Source organism: Schistocerca nitens, chromosome 6, assembly GCF_023898315.1.
Source record: "Schistocerca nitens isolate TAMUIC-IGC-003100 chromosome 6, iqSchNite1.1, whole genome shotgun sequence".
Taxonomy (NCBI): domain Eukaryota; kingdom Metazoa; phylum Arthropoda; class Insecta; order Orthoptera; family Acrididae; genus Schistocerca; species Schistocerca nitens.
This window is the reverse complement of record NC_064619.1, coordinates 658,741,448-658,761,575: the sequence shown is the minus strand read 5'-3', so window position 1 is coordinate 658,761,575 and position 20,128 is coordinate 658,741,448.

Sequence of the window (20,128 nt, the reverse complement as noted above, 5' to 3'; positions counted from 1 at the left end):
GGATGTAGATGAAGATGAAATGGGAGATACGATACTGCGTGAAGAGTTTGACAGAACCTGAAAGACCTGAGTCGAAACAAGGCCCCAGGAGTAGACAACATTCCATTGGAACTACTGACGGCCTTGGGAGAGCCAGTCCTGACAAAACTCTACCATCTGGTGAGCAAGATGTATGAAACAGCGGAAATAACCTCAGACTTCAAGAAGAATATAATAATTCCAATCCCAAAGAGAGCAGGTGTTGACAGATGTGAAAATTACCGAACTATTAGTTTAATAAGTCACAGCTACAAAATACTTACGCGAATTCTTTACAGACGAATGGAAAAACTGGTAGAAGCCGACCTTGGTGAAGATCAGTTTGGATTCTGCAGAAATGTTGGAACACGTGAGGCAATACTGACCCTACGACTTATCTTAGAAGATAGATTAAGGTAAGGCAAACCTACATTTCTAGCATTTGTAGACTTAGAGAAAGCTTTTGATAATGTTGACTGGAATACTCTCTTTCAAATTCTAAAGGTGGCATGGGTAAAATACAGGGAGCGAAAGGCTATTTACAATTTGTACAGAAACCAGATGGCAGTTATAAGAGTCGAGGGGCATGAAAGAGAAGCAGCAGTTGGGAAGGGAGTGAGACCGGGTTGTAGCCTGTCTCCGATGTTATTCAATCTGTATATTGAGCAAGCAGTAAAGGAAACAAAAGAAAAATTCGGAGTAGGTATTAAAATTCATGGAGAAGAAGTAAAAACTTTGAGGTTCGCCGATGACATTGTAATTCTGTCAGAGACAGCAAAGGACTTGGAAGAGCAGTTGAACAGAATGGACAGTGTATTGAAAGGAGGATATAAGATGAACATCAACTAAAGCAAAACGAGGATAATGGAATGTAGTCGAATTAAGTCGGGTGATGCTGAGGGAATTATATTAGGAAATGAGACACTTAAAGTAGTAAAGGAGTTTTGCTATTTGGGGAGCAAAATAACTGATGATGGTCGAAGTAGAGAGGATATAAAATGTAGACTGGCAATGGCAAAGAAAGCGTTTCTGAGGAAGAGAAATTTGTTAGCGTCGAGTATAGATTGAAGTGTCAGGAAGTCGTTTCTGAAAGTATTTGTATGGAGTGTAGCCATGTATGGAAGTGAAACATGGACGGTAAATAGTTTGGACAAGAAGAGAATAGAAGCTTCCGAAATGTGGTGCTACAGAAGAATGCTGAAGATTAGATGGGTAGATCACATAACTAATGAGGAGGTATTGAATAGAATTGGGGAGAAGAGGAGTTTGTGGCACAACTTGACAAGAAGAAGGGACCGGTTGGTAGGACATGTTCTGAGGCATCAAGGGATCACAAATTTAGCACTGGAGGGCAGTGTGGAGGGTAAAAATCGTAGAGGGAGACCAAGAGATGAATACACTAAGCAGATTAAGAAGGATGTAGGTTGCAGAAAGTACTGGGAGATGAAGAAGCTTGCACAGGATAGAGTAGCATGGAGAGCTGCATCAAACCAGTCCAGGACTGAGGACAACAACAACAACAACAACAGGGTCCAATATCACAGCATCTTTCTCAGAGAAAATCAGCTTCTTGGTTAATTTATTCGACCACAGATAGGCTACACATCGAGAGTGTGAAAGACAAGGTTGTTAGATCAAAATACAACAGATGGCACACAGTACTGAGCACAACAGGGTGACACAGAAAACAGGAATGATTGAGATGAGTAGTAGCAGCCATGGGCAGGTGGCAGCTCTGCGGGTTCATGACAGCTAGTGACTAAACAGTCTACCATTTCAGTAACCATGGTCAGCGGAATGGACAACAGCTTGTGTTAGTCATAAAGATGTTTTCTAAAAACAGTGATTGTTTGGTAGCAGCACAGAGGGAGTTTCGACATTTTTATAATTTTGGACGTTATGATGCCTGTCAGTCGAAACACGCGATAAAATGTTTGATTAATAACTTTGATGAGACCGGATGTGCACTCAAGAAGAACGAAGAAGTGTACACTCTCCAGCAAACATTGATATTGCACGCGAGTCTGTCTTACGGAGCCCAAGGCATTCAATTCATAAGCAAGCAGCAGTGTTTGGAATGTCCCAGGAGAGTGTTTGCAGAATTCTTCGTCTTGATTTAAAATTTCATGTGTACAAACTACAAATGGTGCAACAATTGAAGGACAACGATTATCGGTTACGATTAGGATTGGTCAACAAATGATAACAAAAATAAACAATGACGATGAATCTCTAAACAAGTCGTGGATGTCAGGTGAGGCACATTTTCATCTCACAGGCTATGTGAATAAACAGAATTACCGTTACAGGGCAAACACAAATCCTAATGACTTTCACAAACGCCCTTTGCACACTAGTAAAGTGACAGTAAGGTATGGTGTTTCATCACATGGGATTATAGGACCATATTTTTTCGCAAATGAACAGGTAAACACAATAACTGTCAATGCCGATCGTTACATGGAGATGTTATGAACTTTCGTTACACCTGCATTGAACAACTTCCCAAACGTTCAAGAACCCAGGTTTCAACAGGACAGAGCGACATCACGCACTGCACAGCAATCAATGGCATATGTGCGAGAATTGTTTGGCAACCGTGTGATTTCACGATTTAGTAACATTCCCTGGCCCCCTAGATCGCCAGATTTATCCGTTTATGTAATTTTTTCTTGTGGGGCTACCTCAAGAGCAAAGTCTACACGACTCGACTAAGAAGCCTGGATGAGTTAAAACAGAGAATTCGGGATGCAATTCACAGTAACCCAGCTGAGATGTTGCAGCAGTCAATGAGGAATCTCAACACCTGCCATCTTTCCAATTTTTATTCCATGTTTTCAAAAGCATAATTTCACAGTTCTTTTGTTACGTGATGGATGCTAATTATGATACCCTATAGACTCATTTAAAAGCTAATATTTTCTTTCTTGCAACAGTTAGTAAGATGATATGAAAGAGTTATTACCGAATTTTGGAGCTATGCTTCATGTATGTGTACTAAAAGTCACAGTAATATTGCTGATTTCCTTCATTAAAAGCTACACTCGATCTGATATTATACTGTCAGTAGAAAACTTGTTACTTCTGGTCTCAAATCCAGTGGGCAAGTTTTTAAAGGCAGTGAAGTTGCCAATGCTAGAATCTGAATATACTACCAGTATTTTATTAATTCTCACCATTTGTAGAATTAAGTAAGGTGCTATGGAATTACAAATCATATTCATTAATGATTCATTTTATTTGTTTGCTTATACTCAGAACTTATCCATGCATTATCTAATGGAAACATCATACACTTTTGCCACATAAGTTAATCATTAGATTCTCAGAACTGCAGTATGAAAACCTTTAACTATCAGTCTTCGATAAAGAAAGGTGATATTATGTTCCCATTAAAACATACGTTATGTTGTCATAATTCAGGGCACATACCGTTTACAACAAAAACAAATGCATCTTGTTGTCAGATTTACGTGGTACTCACCAAGAGAATCCATATTTCACATCATTTTGTTGTCACAATAGCTCTGCATTTACCGTCAAGCATAAAGTGATCAGTTTCTTGTTAGGCTTAAATGTAGTAATAATGTTATTTTTCCAATCTTTCACAACCATTTCAGACTTATTTTTTAAAAAAGCAAGGTTTTCTTCTAAATAGCCTAAGAGAAAGTACGTTTTTAAGTAGTTTAATGGTATCCATTTTAAGGTTGTGATGCAGCATTTGTTATGATTAAACCGTAAGAATTGGTAGCACGGAAACCTACACACAGCTTAACAATGTGTTGCAATGCTCTCATCAGGTTGTAAAACTTAACTCATTACGTTAAAACACTGAAAAGTCCACGAACTTATTTGCAGCATTCATAAAATGAAACAGACTAAAAACACATTGAAATGTGGGTCTTGTTATTCTTACATTAAAATCGTCGATTTCTGTCAGTAGTCATTCAACCTGACAGCACCTAACACATCAGACAATGTCCTACCAATCTGCTATGGTCTCCAGGAGTATCAAGTTGAAACGTCTGCACAGGTCTGAGTGTTGCTGTGAACTGACATGTCTGTGGTATCATTGTGTGAGCACAGTTAGTAGCTCAACTACTATAATATTATTCTACTGGTTGCCTATGTTCCAAAGTCTATGATCGTCAGCCTGTAGCTATTTCATCAAAGGTACCGAAAACTTAAAATGCTATTAAGAAATCTTGTTCCAACATCTTTCATTTCTGCATTTAGAATATTGTCATGTTTCTTTTCATGAATGGCGATGTGCAGTTCTTCTAGCAAGTCGAGTTTTCTCCCTTTTTTTATGTGCAAGATTTCTAAACGTTCTTCTATTCCTTTAAGTGTATGGTGTGTTTCACGCTCATGGTTCAAAGCAGCTGATTTGTCATAGTTAGGGCTGCTTGTACAAGCACCAGTTAGCAGCTGGTGAAGCTCTATTCTCAGAATAGCGCAGGAAACACATTGCACCAACACAAAATAAAGTCTAACCAGAGTATAAATTCCAGGTAACTTAACTAGCGATTTCAGGCTGAGTTAGCGAGTTTACCTGGAAAATAAATTTTGTTGATAGCAGTAATAATGATAGAATTAGACAGTGATGATGAGATTTTGGCAGAGTTATTTGTCAGAACAAGGGAGGAGAAGAAACCCATATGTCATCCCAATTACTTTGAAGAACATAATGAATCCGTTTTTATATTTAGTAGATTTCGTCCACTGAAAGAAGGTGTAATTCATCCTTTGGATCTTGTATGTGAAAAACTGGGGCTTATAACTGACAGGTGAGAATATTTCCATGTTTCCTAGCATTTGTAGTAATATGTATTTGATATTAGTGTTTTGTAATGTCTTACTTTTGTGTTCTTTTATATAAACTTGATTTATAAAGACGATAATTCATGCCAAAATAGTGCCATTTATCTGGCATATGTTCCAGTTACTGCAGCATTAGAAAGAACTGCTCCATTTCCTTTAGCAGAAAGTGCCCAAATAAACCTAAGTAAATCGAAAACATCCACTAGTCTTAGGCGCTATTTCTATCAACACCTTTTCCAGTATTAGATAGCAACATTATAAGTGTACTATCACACTTATGTCCAGAATTCACTCAGATACACTGCATCTATAACAGAAAACACTGGTCATGCTTCAGAGCAGCAAAATTGTCTTCCACTTAGCATTACTCCCATAAACATATAAACTATTTGTACTAACTCAAGCTAGTGTAATGTAGTAACATTAACAATAAAGTCAATACTTTCTCTTTTTTTAAAGAAAAAGACTACAAATATAGCTGTTGTGTTTCTCAATTATCAGTATTATCCACATAAGCTCCCTGATATTTATCATAGCATAATTGTTATATGTGAGTATAAGAGCATAGCTACTTGTCATTCAGCAAACATGAATCCTTAGTTATTGAATCTACATAGTCCTAACAGTGGAAGGAGTGGTGGAAAGATATGTTTTTAAGATTCCCTTGAATTGTCAGACCAATTTTCCATGCAATTATTTCTTCCTTTTAGAAACGATTCTGCTCCTCCAGTGAGCCAGCTATGCTGAAACTCAGATACATTGCCTCTAGTGATTTCCTTCTGTCCATTGAGGATTTAATTGATACTGGCAATAGGAGAGCCAGCAGAATTATCAAAAAGACGTGTATAACAATAGTCAACATGCACAAGAGACAGTTTGGATAAATAATGCAGTTCCTTTTTGTAATTATATGAAAATAAAATGAAGAAATGTACATAGATTAATATATTTTTATTTTGAAATTATTTATTTTAAATTTTCTTTTCTAAACCAAATTTCGAGCTTTATGCTCCTTCTTATACTGATACAATTCTTCCTTCCTTCTCTTGTTCTTGTCATACTACTTTTGAAGCGGGACCTCTGTAACTCTGCTAATTCTGTCACATTTGAGAATAGGTATTTTTATTCTGAAAACAAAATTGACAATTTTAGGTTGAGGTGATTGTAGAACAGAAGCAAGAACGCAGTGAAGGTGTCACATCTACAGTTACTTCTCCTTCACTCCCAGATTACATATAACCGCTAGAGCTGATTGCACAAGTCCAAACTGTTCCTCAAACATTTTGGATGAGATACAATACCAATAGCTTTCAGTTTGGATATGTGTCTTAGGTACATTTCTACTTGAGTAATGTCAAAAAGAATATTGGGTTTATTGTAAATGTTGGCGTCTTATTCTTCATATACCCCCTCAATGCAATTAGTAATAATCATAACAACACAGAAAAAGGATATGTATATGCCCAAGAACTGCAAAAGTGGATGCGCAAATAGAGTTCACTGATTCAGCAAAGAAACTTTCTATAGAATGCCCACTGCTGCTGTAACGAATGAATTATTCAGAAACATAAATACAGCAACAAGCTAGCCAGTAAACAGTAAACAGAACAGTCAAAGCAATCTCCATGATGCCTGTGTTTTCATAGTTTGTTAGAGAGTCTGAAGAGACCAACTATTTCAAATATTTCAAAAAGTGGACTGCATTTCACAGTTTTTCATATATTATGTTTTTTCTTTCAATTCCTCATCTACTATAGAGCAACATTTGATAGAATATTATCTTGCTTAAAGATGTTGCTTCTGAATCGATTGAGTGTGGTGTCCTTCTGATGGTAACTTTATCAACGTGTGTATTTTATCGCATACAACTTGTAACTTACATTCTATGTACAGGTCATTACCAGTCTGTAGCCTCTGCCATCTTTTCTGAGCATAATATTTACATGCTTATTTCTTAAACAAAAAATGTGAGGAGTTACAACTTTTCACATAACATATGAAGAAGATTGGTCACAATAAGGATGTATATAACAGATGAAAAAAATATTTGCTCCAATAACTTAAGTGGTTGCTGAAAAATTCTTCTATAGAGATTTAAGGGTGCTGATTCAAGTTCTGTGCAATTTTCCTTTTGAATGGTTCTAGTGGAAGAAAATGCACCTCTTGAGGCACTGTGTCAATGTGTTGAACAACTTTAGAGCAACCATTGGAAAACTGTCTCATGTTCCAGATAGTCGACAGCTTGGTATTTCAATGTTCCTCTTGTTGCAGGTGTCATGATTATGTATTTCTTGCCTCATCTTGAAGCCCTCGGGAAGATAATGTAGGAGAAATATTTGCTGATTACCATGTCTATTGGTTGAGCGAGCTACAGAATAATTTTCTTCAGGACTGCTGGACATGTCATTGATATCTGATCTCTCTGAATGCTTATATGTGTAGCGTCCTGCAGCCGCCTACCATGTGTGTGTGTGTGTGTGTGTGTGTGTGTGTGTGTGTGTGTGTGTGTTAGTGTGTGAGTGCCAAATTTTCGCGCGTGTGTCAGTAGTTCAGTGCACGCCGCCAGAGGTTCTGGGCTTATTCGCATGAAGTGTGGATAATTTATTCCTTGTTTTTGTTACCTTTTGTATGTTAACTCCTCTATGTTTTTTATCTCTCTGTCTCTAGTGTGTGTTTCTTTCATATGTGTTTAGTAATGCTAGCATCGGGAAGCTCACTGACTTCGACTAAACTACTCACATCACTAGAATCATGAGCTCTATATTTTAGCGCCACTCACAAAAATAAAGTAGCATCATTTATTTTAACGTATTTCGGCGTACGTATCATTTCTGTAGCAGGCATGGCAAAGTCGCAGGACCTAATTCATTTACACTGTGGCTAAATACGAATTCATTATTTTTACAATATCCTTAGGGTGCATTTCATTCCAGTTTTTAATCCTGAAACGACTTACATTTTTTATATGAGCTGTAGATTCTAAGCCAAAGTCTGGTATTTCACTTACAGTATTTTTCACTACGCTAACAAAGTACTGATTGAAGACATCGGGTTTACTGGAAATTAAGGCAAAGGTAGACTTCCTCAGGAGCTCATTTATCAGATTCCATGCCTTACAGGGATTATCAACCTCTTTAACGAAACTGTCGGTGTATTTCTTTTTTGCATACTCCACTCCCTTTCTATAAATTCTCTTAGCTATTAAACAGTCACAATGAAGCAGCTCTTCGGCAGCAAGATCTTAAAGTGTCTTCATCTGGTCCCTGAAAAGTATGTGGCAACTACCGCACACGTCTACCGCAGCCGACGCGTAAAACTCGCGCCAACCACAGAGATTATTCTCCACAGTTCGCACGGGAGTCACAGAGAAGGGAGCCGTCGACTGTGATTCTCATACCTACCGTTTTACTCTTTGTTTTTGATTCTCTTTTATGTATTCTCTTACTTAGCAACCTTTTATATGTGAAAGAAATAAAAAAGAAACTTGAGTTCAGACTCCGTTAGTTTCCAATTTCTAACTGTGTTTGCGTGGATCCACACCTACTTACGCAACATTGGTGACCCCGGTTCAGACCTCAGTGTACTACGACTGTGGTACTACCAAGACAGTCCTTGCATTGTTGCCGGCCGCGCACTGCATTTAACTTATCCGCCGCCAACAAATGGTTCAAATGGCTCTGAGCACTATGCGACTTAACTTCTGAGGTCATTAGTCGCCTAGAACTTAGAACTAAATAAACCTAACTAACCTAAGGACATCACACACATCCATGCCCGAGGCAGGATTCGAACCTGCGACCGTAGCGGTCACGCGGTTCCAGACTGAAGCGCCTTTAACCGCACGGCCACACCGGCCGGCCCGCCGCCAACAATTCGCAGATTTCAACACACGGATTACAACAAGAGAATCTGAACTTGGGACTCCGTAGAGATTTTAAATGGAATTTCACGGTAGCAGACGTCACAGAAGCAATACTAGGAGATGATTTCTTATCACACTTCAGACTTTTGCCAGACTTGGCCAATGCTCGCCTGATAGACAGTCTCACCAACCTATCAACGGCTTGTTATTATCGTGACACAGATTGTACCAATATTAAGTTAATTCAAATGGTAAACGCAGAGTACCATGCAATCCTAGCGGATTTTACTGAATTAACGAAACCGCCAGGAGCACCGGAGAAAGTGTTGCATCATACAGTACATTACATAAGAACCACGGACGGCCTGTGTTATGCCGACCTAGGAGACTAGCACCGGAACGCCTCGCTATAGCTAAAGCGGAATTCGAGCTAATGCTTAAAGAAGGAATTATATGCCCGTCATCCAGTCCATGGGCGTCGGCCTTACACCTCGTACCAAAAAAAGATGGAGCCTGGGGTCCGTGTGGCGACTACAGAGCACTGAACGCCAGAACCATTCCGGATCGTTATCCTGTACCTATGTTAAGGGACTACTATCACGCGCTGCACGGCGCCACAGTCTTTAGTGTGCTAGATTGCGCAGAAGCCTATACACAAATTCCTGTAGCGCCAGAAGACGTACCAAAGACCGCCATAATAACACCCTTTGGATTGTTTGAAAGTAATTTCATGACGTTTGGTCTGCGAAATTCCGCACAGACATGGCGGCCCAAAGGTTCACAGCAATGCAACCGTACAATGGAATGAGGAATCTGATGCAGCATTCTGGATTCTGTATTACGAGGATTGCCCTTCTGTTTTGCCTACCTGGATGACGTTCTCATATATTCTGCAAACTATGAACAGCACAAGCAGCATTTAAAATAAGTACTCCAACGCTTAGAGAAGTTTGGAATAGTGTTAAATACAGCCAAACTGAAGTGGAATTTCTAGGTCATCGCATATCCGCTACAGGTTCAGCACCCTTACCCGGAAAAGTTGAGGCTATTGTACACATGCCCAAGCCTACTACGGTCAAAGAATTAAGAAGATACCTAGGCACGTTAAATTTTTACAGAAGGCATCTACCACGGATAGCTGAACAGCAGGCACCGTTAAACGCGTTATTAGCCGGCCCAAAGGTTCGCAGCAATGCAACCATACAATGGAATGAGGAATCTGATGCACCATTCGAAGTGACACGTCAGAGCCTGGCTCAGGCCGCACTGCTGGCACACCCTAAACTAGAAGCACCTTTGGCACTGGTGGTGGATGCTAGCCAGTTTGGTATTGGTGCAGCCCTGCAACAACTGGTGGACGGCGCATGGCAACCTCTGGCATACTATTCACACAAGTTGTCACCAGCACAACAACGCTGGAGTGCTTACGATAGAGAACTTTTGGCTATATATTTAGCGATCAAACACTTCAGACCACAAGTGGAAGCTCGTGATTTCGCAATCATAAGCCCTTGACTTACGCATTCAACAAGAACAGTGACAAATGCTCTCCAAGCAGTTTTCTCAATTGGAGATCATAAGCCAATTCACCACAGACTTACGCCACATCTCAGGTTTAACTAACGTGGTAGCTGATTGTTTGTCATGAGTATCCAGTATAACACAGCTTGTAACTACGGCAGAACTAGCGCAAGCCCAGCAGGAAGATGATGAGCTAAATACCCTGTTGCGTGACGACAACACGGCGTTGAAGTTACAGCTAGCTGACGTGCCCGGGGAAGACGTACGACTTGTTATGTACACCATGGTCGATCACGCCCTTACGTTCCAATCACACATCGCAGAAGAGTGTTTGATTGTCTCCACGGCCTATGTCACCCCGGTGTTCGAGCAACTACCAGATTGGTGTCCAAAAGATTTGTATGGCCAGGAAAAGACCGTGATTGCCGTAACTGGACTAGATCTTACCCACGCTGTCAGCTATGCAAAGTGAGCAGACACGTGCGCCCTCCAATCGGACAATTCCCGGTTGTCAAGGCACGCTTCTCGCACATTCATTTAGACGTCGTAGGACCTCTTCCACCATCAGATGGTAATCGCTACCTGCTAACAATCTCTGACAGGTACACACGCTGACCGGAAGCAATACCTACCGATAACATCTCGGCGGAAACTCTGGCAACGGCATTCATGTCAACTTGGATATCGAGGTTCGGCTGCCCACTCCATATAATAACTGATAGAGGACGACTATTCGCTCAGTTAGCAAGATTCTGCGGATACTGCCATCACCGCACCACCGCCTACCATCCGGCAAGCAACGGGATGGTAGAAAGATGGCACCGTACCTTAAAAGCAGCCCTCATGTGCCACGGTACTAAATGGACGGAAGCGTTACCCATTGTACTGTTAGGTCTTAGGACGCCTCCCCGGCAGAGTTGGTCTACGGAGAAACAATACGTCTGCCCGGAGGGTTCGCTAACGACTCAGGGGTACCGAATGCAGATGATCGGTCAGAATATTTACAAGGATTGAGAGATACGATCAAGAAAATCAAACCTGAGAAAGCGTCCAGACATGGAGCCCCGGTAACATATACACGGGACCTCATCGCGTGACACGCAGAGATGCACACACCCTAGACACAGTACTGAATGGGAAACAAGCCACCATATCGCTAAGTAGAGTGAAACCTGCTTATATACTTCAAGAAACCCCGGCGATGTCAGCATCGCGCAGCGATCAGCCCAAGACAACGATGCAGAACCCCACTCCGCTACCTCCGCAGTCAATAAAGCAGCAGCCTCGATGCACCACGCGTTCTGGCAGACAAGTGCACTTCCCTGCCCGATACAGAGAGGAACATCCGAGCTCCGCTCTCACCAAGGGGCCTCATGTGGCGACTACCGCACACACGACGATCGCAGCCGACGCTTAAATTCGCGCCAACCACAGAGATTATTCTCCACAGTTCGCACGGGAGTCACAGAGAAGAGAGCCGTCGCCTGTGATTCTCATATCTACCTTTTTACTCTCTGTTGTTGATTCTCTTTTATGTATTCTCTTACTTGATAACCTGATATATGTGAAAGAACTAAAAAAGAAACTTGAGTTCAGACTCCGTTAGTTTCCGATTTCTAACTGTGTTTGCGTGGGTACACACCTACTTACGCAACAATTATGACAATGCATTTTAATTAATCTAACTCTGGTGTGTACCACATCTTCTCTTTAATAAGTTTTTCCCTTCCTTGTGATTTGCCCACAGATTCCTTCTTGGAGGTTATTGGGAACATGTCATAAAATTCCATTGTTAAGGTTTGGAACAATCGTTCAGATGAGTCACTGACCCCCACTTCTGCAATTTTCTGCTGCCACCTTACAGCAGACAGTGATGCTTTCAGGCCATTTAGTATCTTTTATGCTTCTACCGAATGTGTAACTTAAATATCAGATGCTTGGATGCAATTTATTCTTTGCTTTCCGTACTGAGTTCCATTACTAATGCGCTGTTATCTGCAATTATTGGTTCAACTACAATGATATTATAATTGTAGGTATTGAGGTTGCTTTATTCAGAAATTTAGAAAGATCTGTTACTGGTCAAACAACAAATACCTGATCTTTTAACTAATTTTAGGATAGATTGTTATACATCCAAGTACGTTACAAGCGTAGTTAAATGTTTTGCACTAATCTTTTCAGTGCATGAGATAGCATCAGTTTTCGAGTTGTCTACTACAATCTTGTGCCCATTCACTGCATCGACCAGTCTCAATGTATTCTCAAGCGAATAATTTTGCGATCTGAAACGCTTACTACTCTTGTTAAACACAATGTTTCTACAGATGACGATTAAATAAATATGATGAAAAGACGTTCGCGGAAATACCCAGCATGCTCTTCAACTGTTGCCAACTTAACTGGCTGGGGACACTGTTCGTGGAACAACTAAACAGAGAATAAAATTGCGTCATACAACATGACCTCCAAGTGAATCAGTGGTTAGCCTGTTCCTCGATTTATCCATGTATTTATCCTGAGATTGTACAACTGGCCCCTACATAATCCTAGTATTTGAACGAAAATGTTCTTCCTGCTGTACTTTGCTTCACAAGACACACATTGGATTTTATAAGCTCCTGATTTTTCTAACTTGTTTATCTTGTTATTAAAATCATGCTCCAGGTTATACATCACTAGATTATTTGTCTAGAAGCTATGTTCACACTGTGTCGTTTAAAAATGTTCCTGATCTCTTGCAAGGCTGTTTTATAGTTCAGCAGAGTGACCACTTATATTTTTTCTTCATTTGGTTTATTCTTTCTATTCTTATTACTTTTGCACAGTAATTTATTAACAATATCTACTTTGCAAACGTTCTTGATCTCTATCTTCTTAATGACATTTAGTTCTGTCTCTTTATCCTTCCTTCTCACTTGTACAGTGACTGCTCTGTGCTCTAAACTATGGAACGTAGCTTTTTATGAGCCTGTGGATGACAAGAGTCATTGGGGATTACAGCATCAGTTGCTTTTAGCTTCCTGTAAATGGTAAGTACATGTTTCTTGCCCTTCCTTGTAATGTTATAATTGAGGAATTGCGAATTGCTACCGGTTTCCACTCCACGGTAAACTCAATTTTTCTGTGGGCACTGCTTGTCTTACTATTTCTTCTATTCGTGGCCATCCAACAAAGCCTGTTGGGAGCGCGGAGACGCGAGAAGTAAACAGAGCGACAGGAGACAGCAAGAGAAAGAGCGTGGACGGGGCCGGGCGTCTGTCGCAGTCGTCAGCGCATTTAGACATGGCAAGTAGCCCAAACAGCAGGCCCTCAGAACCGCCTTGCTTTAATGCAGCCTGGGAGGATGTATACCGCTTTATTGAACATTACGATCCTGTAAAATTCTGTGTCACAAAAATTATTAACCCTTGTAAAGAAATTCAATTTAAGATTCCATTATGTAGTAAATCATGCGGCAGAGTATGACAAATATGTCGACGATGCACGAAAAGCAGTAAGGCTTGAACTGAAAGACAGCTTTTCAAACGAAGTAAGTTAGTAATAAACTTTCTTTGTAATATGATGGCAATGAAAGGAACAAGGCAAAAGTTCTTCGTTTCAACAATTACCATGTCAGTTTTGAAAGCTCGTGCTACTGATATTATGTGATAAAAATATTTCATATTGCTTGCGGGACGTTGACCATCCAGGAAGGGACTCTTCTGCGAGAATTAGCTATAGAATTTCCCATGAGATAGCTGTGCGCTTGGAGCCATTTGCTGAAGATGAATTTACTAAAGAACACCTTGTAATTGCAATGGAAGAGCTGTGCCCACGACCGCAGCTACAGTTTGTGTCACTTCCTCGAGCCACTGTAATGTGCTGAATAGAAGTGTTAGCAAAAGCTTTGGAGGGTCAACTGACAATGAATGTTAAAGGCAGTGTTACATTTTCCTTGTCTTTGGATGACTCTCTTGACTTACCAGACACAGCATAGCTGGTATTCTTCATTAGGACAGTTAACAAAATGCAGGAAGTTCATGAGGAGATGTTATATCTCACCCCATCGAAGAACACAACAACAGGTCAAGACACATTCGATGCACTTGAAGCGGTTATGGAAAAGTTAGGTCTGCCATGTGAGTTACTAAGTTCAGTAGCAACAGACGATGCTCCAGCTATGACTGGCGAAATCAGTGGCTAAGTAGGATACGTCCAGAGAAAAATGAAGAATCATGATCTCCTGGTTATTTTTATACATTGCCTGATTCATCAACACCTTTGTGTTGCAAAAGCATGAAGATAAATAGGCTAATGAGTTTGGTTGTGAAAATCACTAATTCTATTCAAGTAAAAGGATGAAATCATGGCTTGCAGTGTTTGTGGACGATGTCGGTCGTGAATATGGAGATTTACCTTATCGCTATGAGGTTCACTGGCTCAGTAGTGCTTTTTTAAGTTCTGGAGCGCTTCATAAAACCGTGCCACGAAATATCGTTATCCATGGAAATGAAGGGATAAAGTGTTCCTGAACTGTCAGATGATAAATGGATTAGTGATTTAGCCTTTTTAAGTGAAGCGAGAGGGCATCTTCGCGACTTTTGTGTGTCACTTCAAGGGAAGGATATTTTCATCTTCCATTTCTGTGACAAAATAGAGACATTCAAGATGAAACTGTCGCTCTGGGAAAGACAGCTTGACGCTAGAAACGTCTCTTACTTTCTGGAACTGTCAGCATTAACAAACGTTGTGTTACGGTGTAAAGTCAAGCACCAGCACGCCAGTCGGTAACGACAGGGAAGAGAAGGCTGTGAGAAGAAGTCAGCCAATCACACACTGGCCAGACCTCCATCCAGGACGACAATGCGACAGCAGCGTCCCCCATATGAAGAGGGCATAAGCGTCGCGACCGACTGGAGAGGGCCCAGTTCAAGCTTCAAGATTAGCGATTTCGAGAGTAGCGTCAACGCTAGATCATTTCGCTTGTACTGTCTAAGTAGCACAGACTTGGGTTTGTCTATACTGAAGAAGACTTAGTATTTCGTATGTCGCCCTTTGATTGCGACACATCTCTGTAATTGTCAAAGTTAAATATTGGAGTTTTCCTTTTGTAATAAAACTCATTAATAAGATTTGTTTGACTGTTTGTCTAGCGAACCGAGTATTCAGGCTTCCTAGACACTACACAGTGTCATTACTGCAGATTTTGGAGGGTACACAGATCTTTTATGAAAACTGCATACTGAATTTGAAAAAAGATTCACTGGAAACAGATTTAGGAATTTTCGCTACTCTGTACTCTCTGGACATCGATTCAGTAATCCATCCCCTCCAAATATAAATCACAGGTTTTCAGTGCAATTCAGAATTGAAAGATAGATATCAGAGGAGAAAGACTTCAAGTGACTCTTACAAACATTTGTCACAGAAGTGTTACCTGAGATTTTACAGACATTGCAGCATGGATGCTTAGTGTATTCAGATCAACATGCAATTGTGAGCAGTTCTTTTCCTTCATGGAACAGTGTAAAAAATGACTGAGATGCTCCATATCGGGTTATCATTCAAAATGTGTTTTGACACTGGGCAGTGCTGAATCAGTCATTCCCAGTATTTAAGCTCTTACACAAAGGAAAGTAAATAAATGTAGAAGATCAGCAAGAGAAAATTGACATAGATTAATTTCGTACATATTCGTTGTTCTTCAGTTTCCTTGTTGTGCCTTCCAGTTTGCCACCATTCATTAATTTTCGTATTTAGTATGTATTTATATTTATTTTGTCCTTCTTTAGTTACTGGCAATATTTTATTGAATTCGAAAAACTGTTTGGTGTTAAAAGTAATGGAATAAACTTCTACATTAAATGTTCAACATTTTCAGTTAGGATTGTGGTTCATTTTTACAGTTCCTTTAATATGCATATCCCCAACTGCTCACCAGCGTATTGATTTACTTGTAACTAAACAATTTCAGATGCTGTCTTCCATTTACAACACCACTGTGTTCTACAGGAGGAGAATAAGCCGGCTTTGTGCAGTGCCACTCAGCTGTCACTGTCAACTGAACAGTCAAGAGCTCCGTGCTTCTACTTGCAGAGCTCTGATGGAGCCGGAGCAAAGAGCAGAAACATGCTGCTCCATAGAGCGGTACCTTGAATGTCTCTGACTCTATACCTTCAGCATAACAGCGAATAAGCAACAAAGTATTGTCTACATAACGTTTATAATAAACAGTTTTACCCATAATGGCTTAGACAGACTTCAAAAATTTATCTTCTAGGTCACTGATAGACATGTCAACCATAGTCCTCCCTCAAATACTGGATCCCATTGCCAAATCATTGTTTATAATATAAAACATATGATTAAAAGTGAAATGACTTTGAAAATAGAGTTTTAAAGTCTAACCAAGCTATTATGAGTAAAACTGTTCACTATAAACATTACATAAACGATAATTTGTTCGATAAACTGCACAATTGTTGCTAAAACCACTTTCTGTACTTTTTTAGATGTAGTGAGACCATACATGCCAAATTACTAAAACAGAAAGCAAAATAATGCGATGATGCTTTGTAATTAAGCCATTAGATGCCAGTCTAATGGAGCTCATTGATGGTGGGGGGAAGGAACGTGGTGTCAAAAAGTTAAAGCTACTTTAACTTTTAAGCAAGGCTAAAAGTGTAGTCAGCTGAGCAGCGCCACAGGAATATGGATGTTTCCATCTGCAGCTTTGGCAATGCCACTTGAATGGCGTCACTTAAGTTGCATTTGGAAATCTGGTTTTAGTTGTTACATGTGACTTGTACAGTTCTTGAGAACAGGTGAAGTAACATTATAATATTCGATACTGTTATACAAGAATCTTAGAAAAGAGAACAGAATTCTACTAACAGATAGCACATGGCGTTAAATACTACTTTTAATTGTTACTTCTGATTTCTAGTCATAGCTGAAATCACCGAGAGATAATGAAAAGTTGTTACTGTGAAAACTAAAACTTTTTAATCTCTTTTGATTTGTAACAGATACATGATTTCTTGTCAACTTCTATGCAGTAGTATCTGCAGAATTACAATGAAACAAAGCTGGCGACACACATGTACTGTCCGACGGAAGGAGACTTGAGCAGGGACGACCGTTGGTCGGTAGTTTGGTCGGTCGTCCCTTCAATTGGTCATCTTGCGGGATGTGCGTCAATTCCTTCCTTGTGCAGAAATGTCGGTGGCCAATGTGCAAGTGTTCCCTCTGCATGGTTGTGTCCAAGCCAGTGTCTCCAGGTCTTCGTGTCTCCGAGTTGCGAACGGACATCAAGGGAGTTGGGACGGAGCGCCAGTGAGCTCCAGACGACCAGTACTCCCCTGCCGCTGGCGACAAACACGTACTGTCCAATGGAAAGAGACTGGAGCGGGAACGATCGTTGGTTGGTCGTTCGGTCGGTCGTCTCATTGGGCGACGTGTATTTGGTCTTTTCACCATTTCTGGGCCTTGTCAGTTGGTCATCTTGCCGGATGTGAGTCAGTTCGTTCCTTGTAGAGATGCTGGGTCGCCAATGGGCAAGTGTTCCCTCTGCATGGTTGGGTCTGAGCCAGTGTGCCTAGGTCGCCGTGTCTCCGAGTTCCGAATGGACATCGAGTTGAGTCGGGTTGGAGCTGCAGTGAGCTCCGGACTGCCAAGACTCTCCCGACCATTGCAGACACACATAACTTGAGTGGGGACGACCTTGGTTGGTCGTTCGGTCGGTCGTCTCATCGGACGACGTGTATTTGGTCACCAACCGCTTATGGAGACTCCGTGTGTGTCGATTTGTGATTCATCCTTGTTGTTCCACGGTGATTGGTTTTAGGATTGTCAGAGTTCTTAGTGCAAGTGTTTACGTGGAACTGTGTGTAGCTTCTGTGATTTCCATTGAGCAGATGAATGCTGTCTGCGTACTGGAGTATCCAGTTGATCGGTTACGAGAGAGTGTGCCTTGACTGTGTTCAGAGGCCAATTATCAAGACATAGTGCTGCTGCAATCTTCGTCCTCGCTGATATTTTCGGTTGTCGTGCCATTGATTGGGTGGAATTGGTTAGGTTGTTGGTTGGTTCTTCAGCTGTCCCTAGGTCGTGATGCCACCCGGTTATTTAGTGTTATGCTTGGCTACCTGTCTCACCTGAACTGTTGATAGAGTTTCCTTCCCAGGCTGATCCTTGTAACACTTCTGAGCACCACTGTTTTGCTGTTTGTGATTTTGATTTTCTTGTACCCCAAGTACTGTGCCAGGCCTTCAGCCATGTATTACTTATGTCTGTTCTATATTCAGTATATGGCCTTCAGCCAAACCTTATGTGAAGTATTTTAAGATTAGGCCTTCAGCTGTATTTTATTTAAAATTCTTGTTTGCTCTGTATTTACGCCTTCAGCCGCTTTTGTTTTAAAATCTGTGGCTCTCAGCCCTGCTGTGTAAATGCTTATCTCAAGTTTTGTCTTTAATTATTTTGAATAATTGTTTTGGCCTTCAGCCGTCAAGATATTTCATGTTAGATGGTTTTCTGCTGTACTGTGTAAATGCTTGTCTTTAAAGGTTCCCTTTTATTAAGTTGAAATGTTATTGGGCTTAATATGGCTTTTAGCCAAAATAAGTAAATGCTTGCCTTTTAAAGAATTTCCTTTGCTGACCTGAAATATTATTTGGGCCTTTAGTCGAGAAGATGTTTTAATTTTACTTAAGTAAGGCCTTCAGCCGTTTCTCTAAATCCTTGTGTTTTAAAAGGGATTATTTAAACTTTGTTACTGAGACGTTACTTGGACCCTCAGCCATGAATTGATCCTTGTTGTTTTAAAGAGAAAACTGTGCATTGTGTTTTGGAGGAATAAAGTTGTGTTTTCTTGTGTAACTAACAGTAACTGATCTTGGCCCCTTTCCACAACCTGATCCTGATCCGCTCCGTACTGTGAAACCGGATTTCTCTGCCTAAGGAATTGTTTCTCCTTTTCTTGGTGGCAGAGAATCAGCATACTTACTCTGCTTTGATTATTGTTTTGTCTCTGGGGTATAGTAGTGGACTCAAGTTTCGTCTGTGGTCACAAACGAGCTGAAAAAATCTTGTTTGTTTCTCCTAAAATCGGCCAAACATTGTTCTGATATGTCCATTCTCATGCGGTTTTGATCCAATGTCAAGAGTTGCAGAACCCATCTTGCAGATAGTTTTTTTTCATTTCTAATTCTTCAGGTAAAATGTGATATACCCTTTCAGATGACATCTGGCAAGTGTGAGCAATTTCACACACTTTCAATCGACAATCCTCCATTACCATTTTGTGCACTTTTGCAACAATTTCTGGAGTAGTCACACATCTTGCCCGACCAGTGCACCAATCATCATCTAAGCTCTCCTGACCACATTTAATTTCATTTGTCCACTTGGCAACAGTTGAATATGAAGGAGCAGAGTCTCCCAGTGTATTCTGGAAATCGGCATGAATGTCCTTTGCTTTCATACCTTTTTTTACAAAGTACTTAATCACTGCTCGAATATCGATCTTTTCCGTCTTCTCTAATCATTACGCAGGAACAACAACAAAACCACTTCACTGCCACTGCTCTCTTCCAAGACCACTGACGTGGCATGTGTCTACAGGCAACAGTCCAATGAATATCACGTGAACAACTCGTTGTGCTAGTGCTGACCTCTCGTGGTGATTCTGAGAACTTTTTAAACCACGCTCGCATTTTGTTGTGCGTTTGCGTGATACAGCGTTGCGGCGTTGCCACGCTGTCCTGCTAAATACACTTGACTGCAGTTGTGGCCGCTGGCCGTCGGATGGTACTTCCTGCTGTTGCCACTCCAACTATAGTTCGTGTCATGTAGGAAGAAGGCCCTATTTTCAGCAGTTGTGCACGTTCCCCAACATTAACTGCTAGCAGCCAATGAGATTCA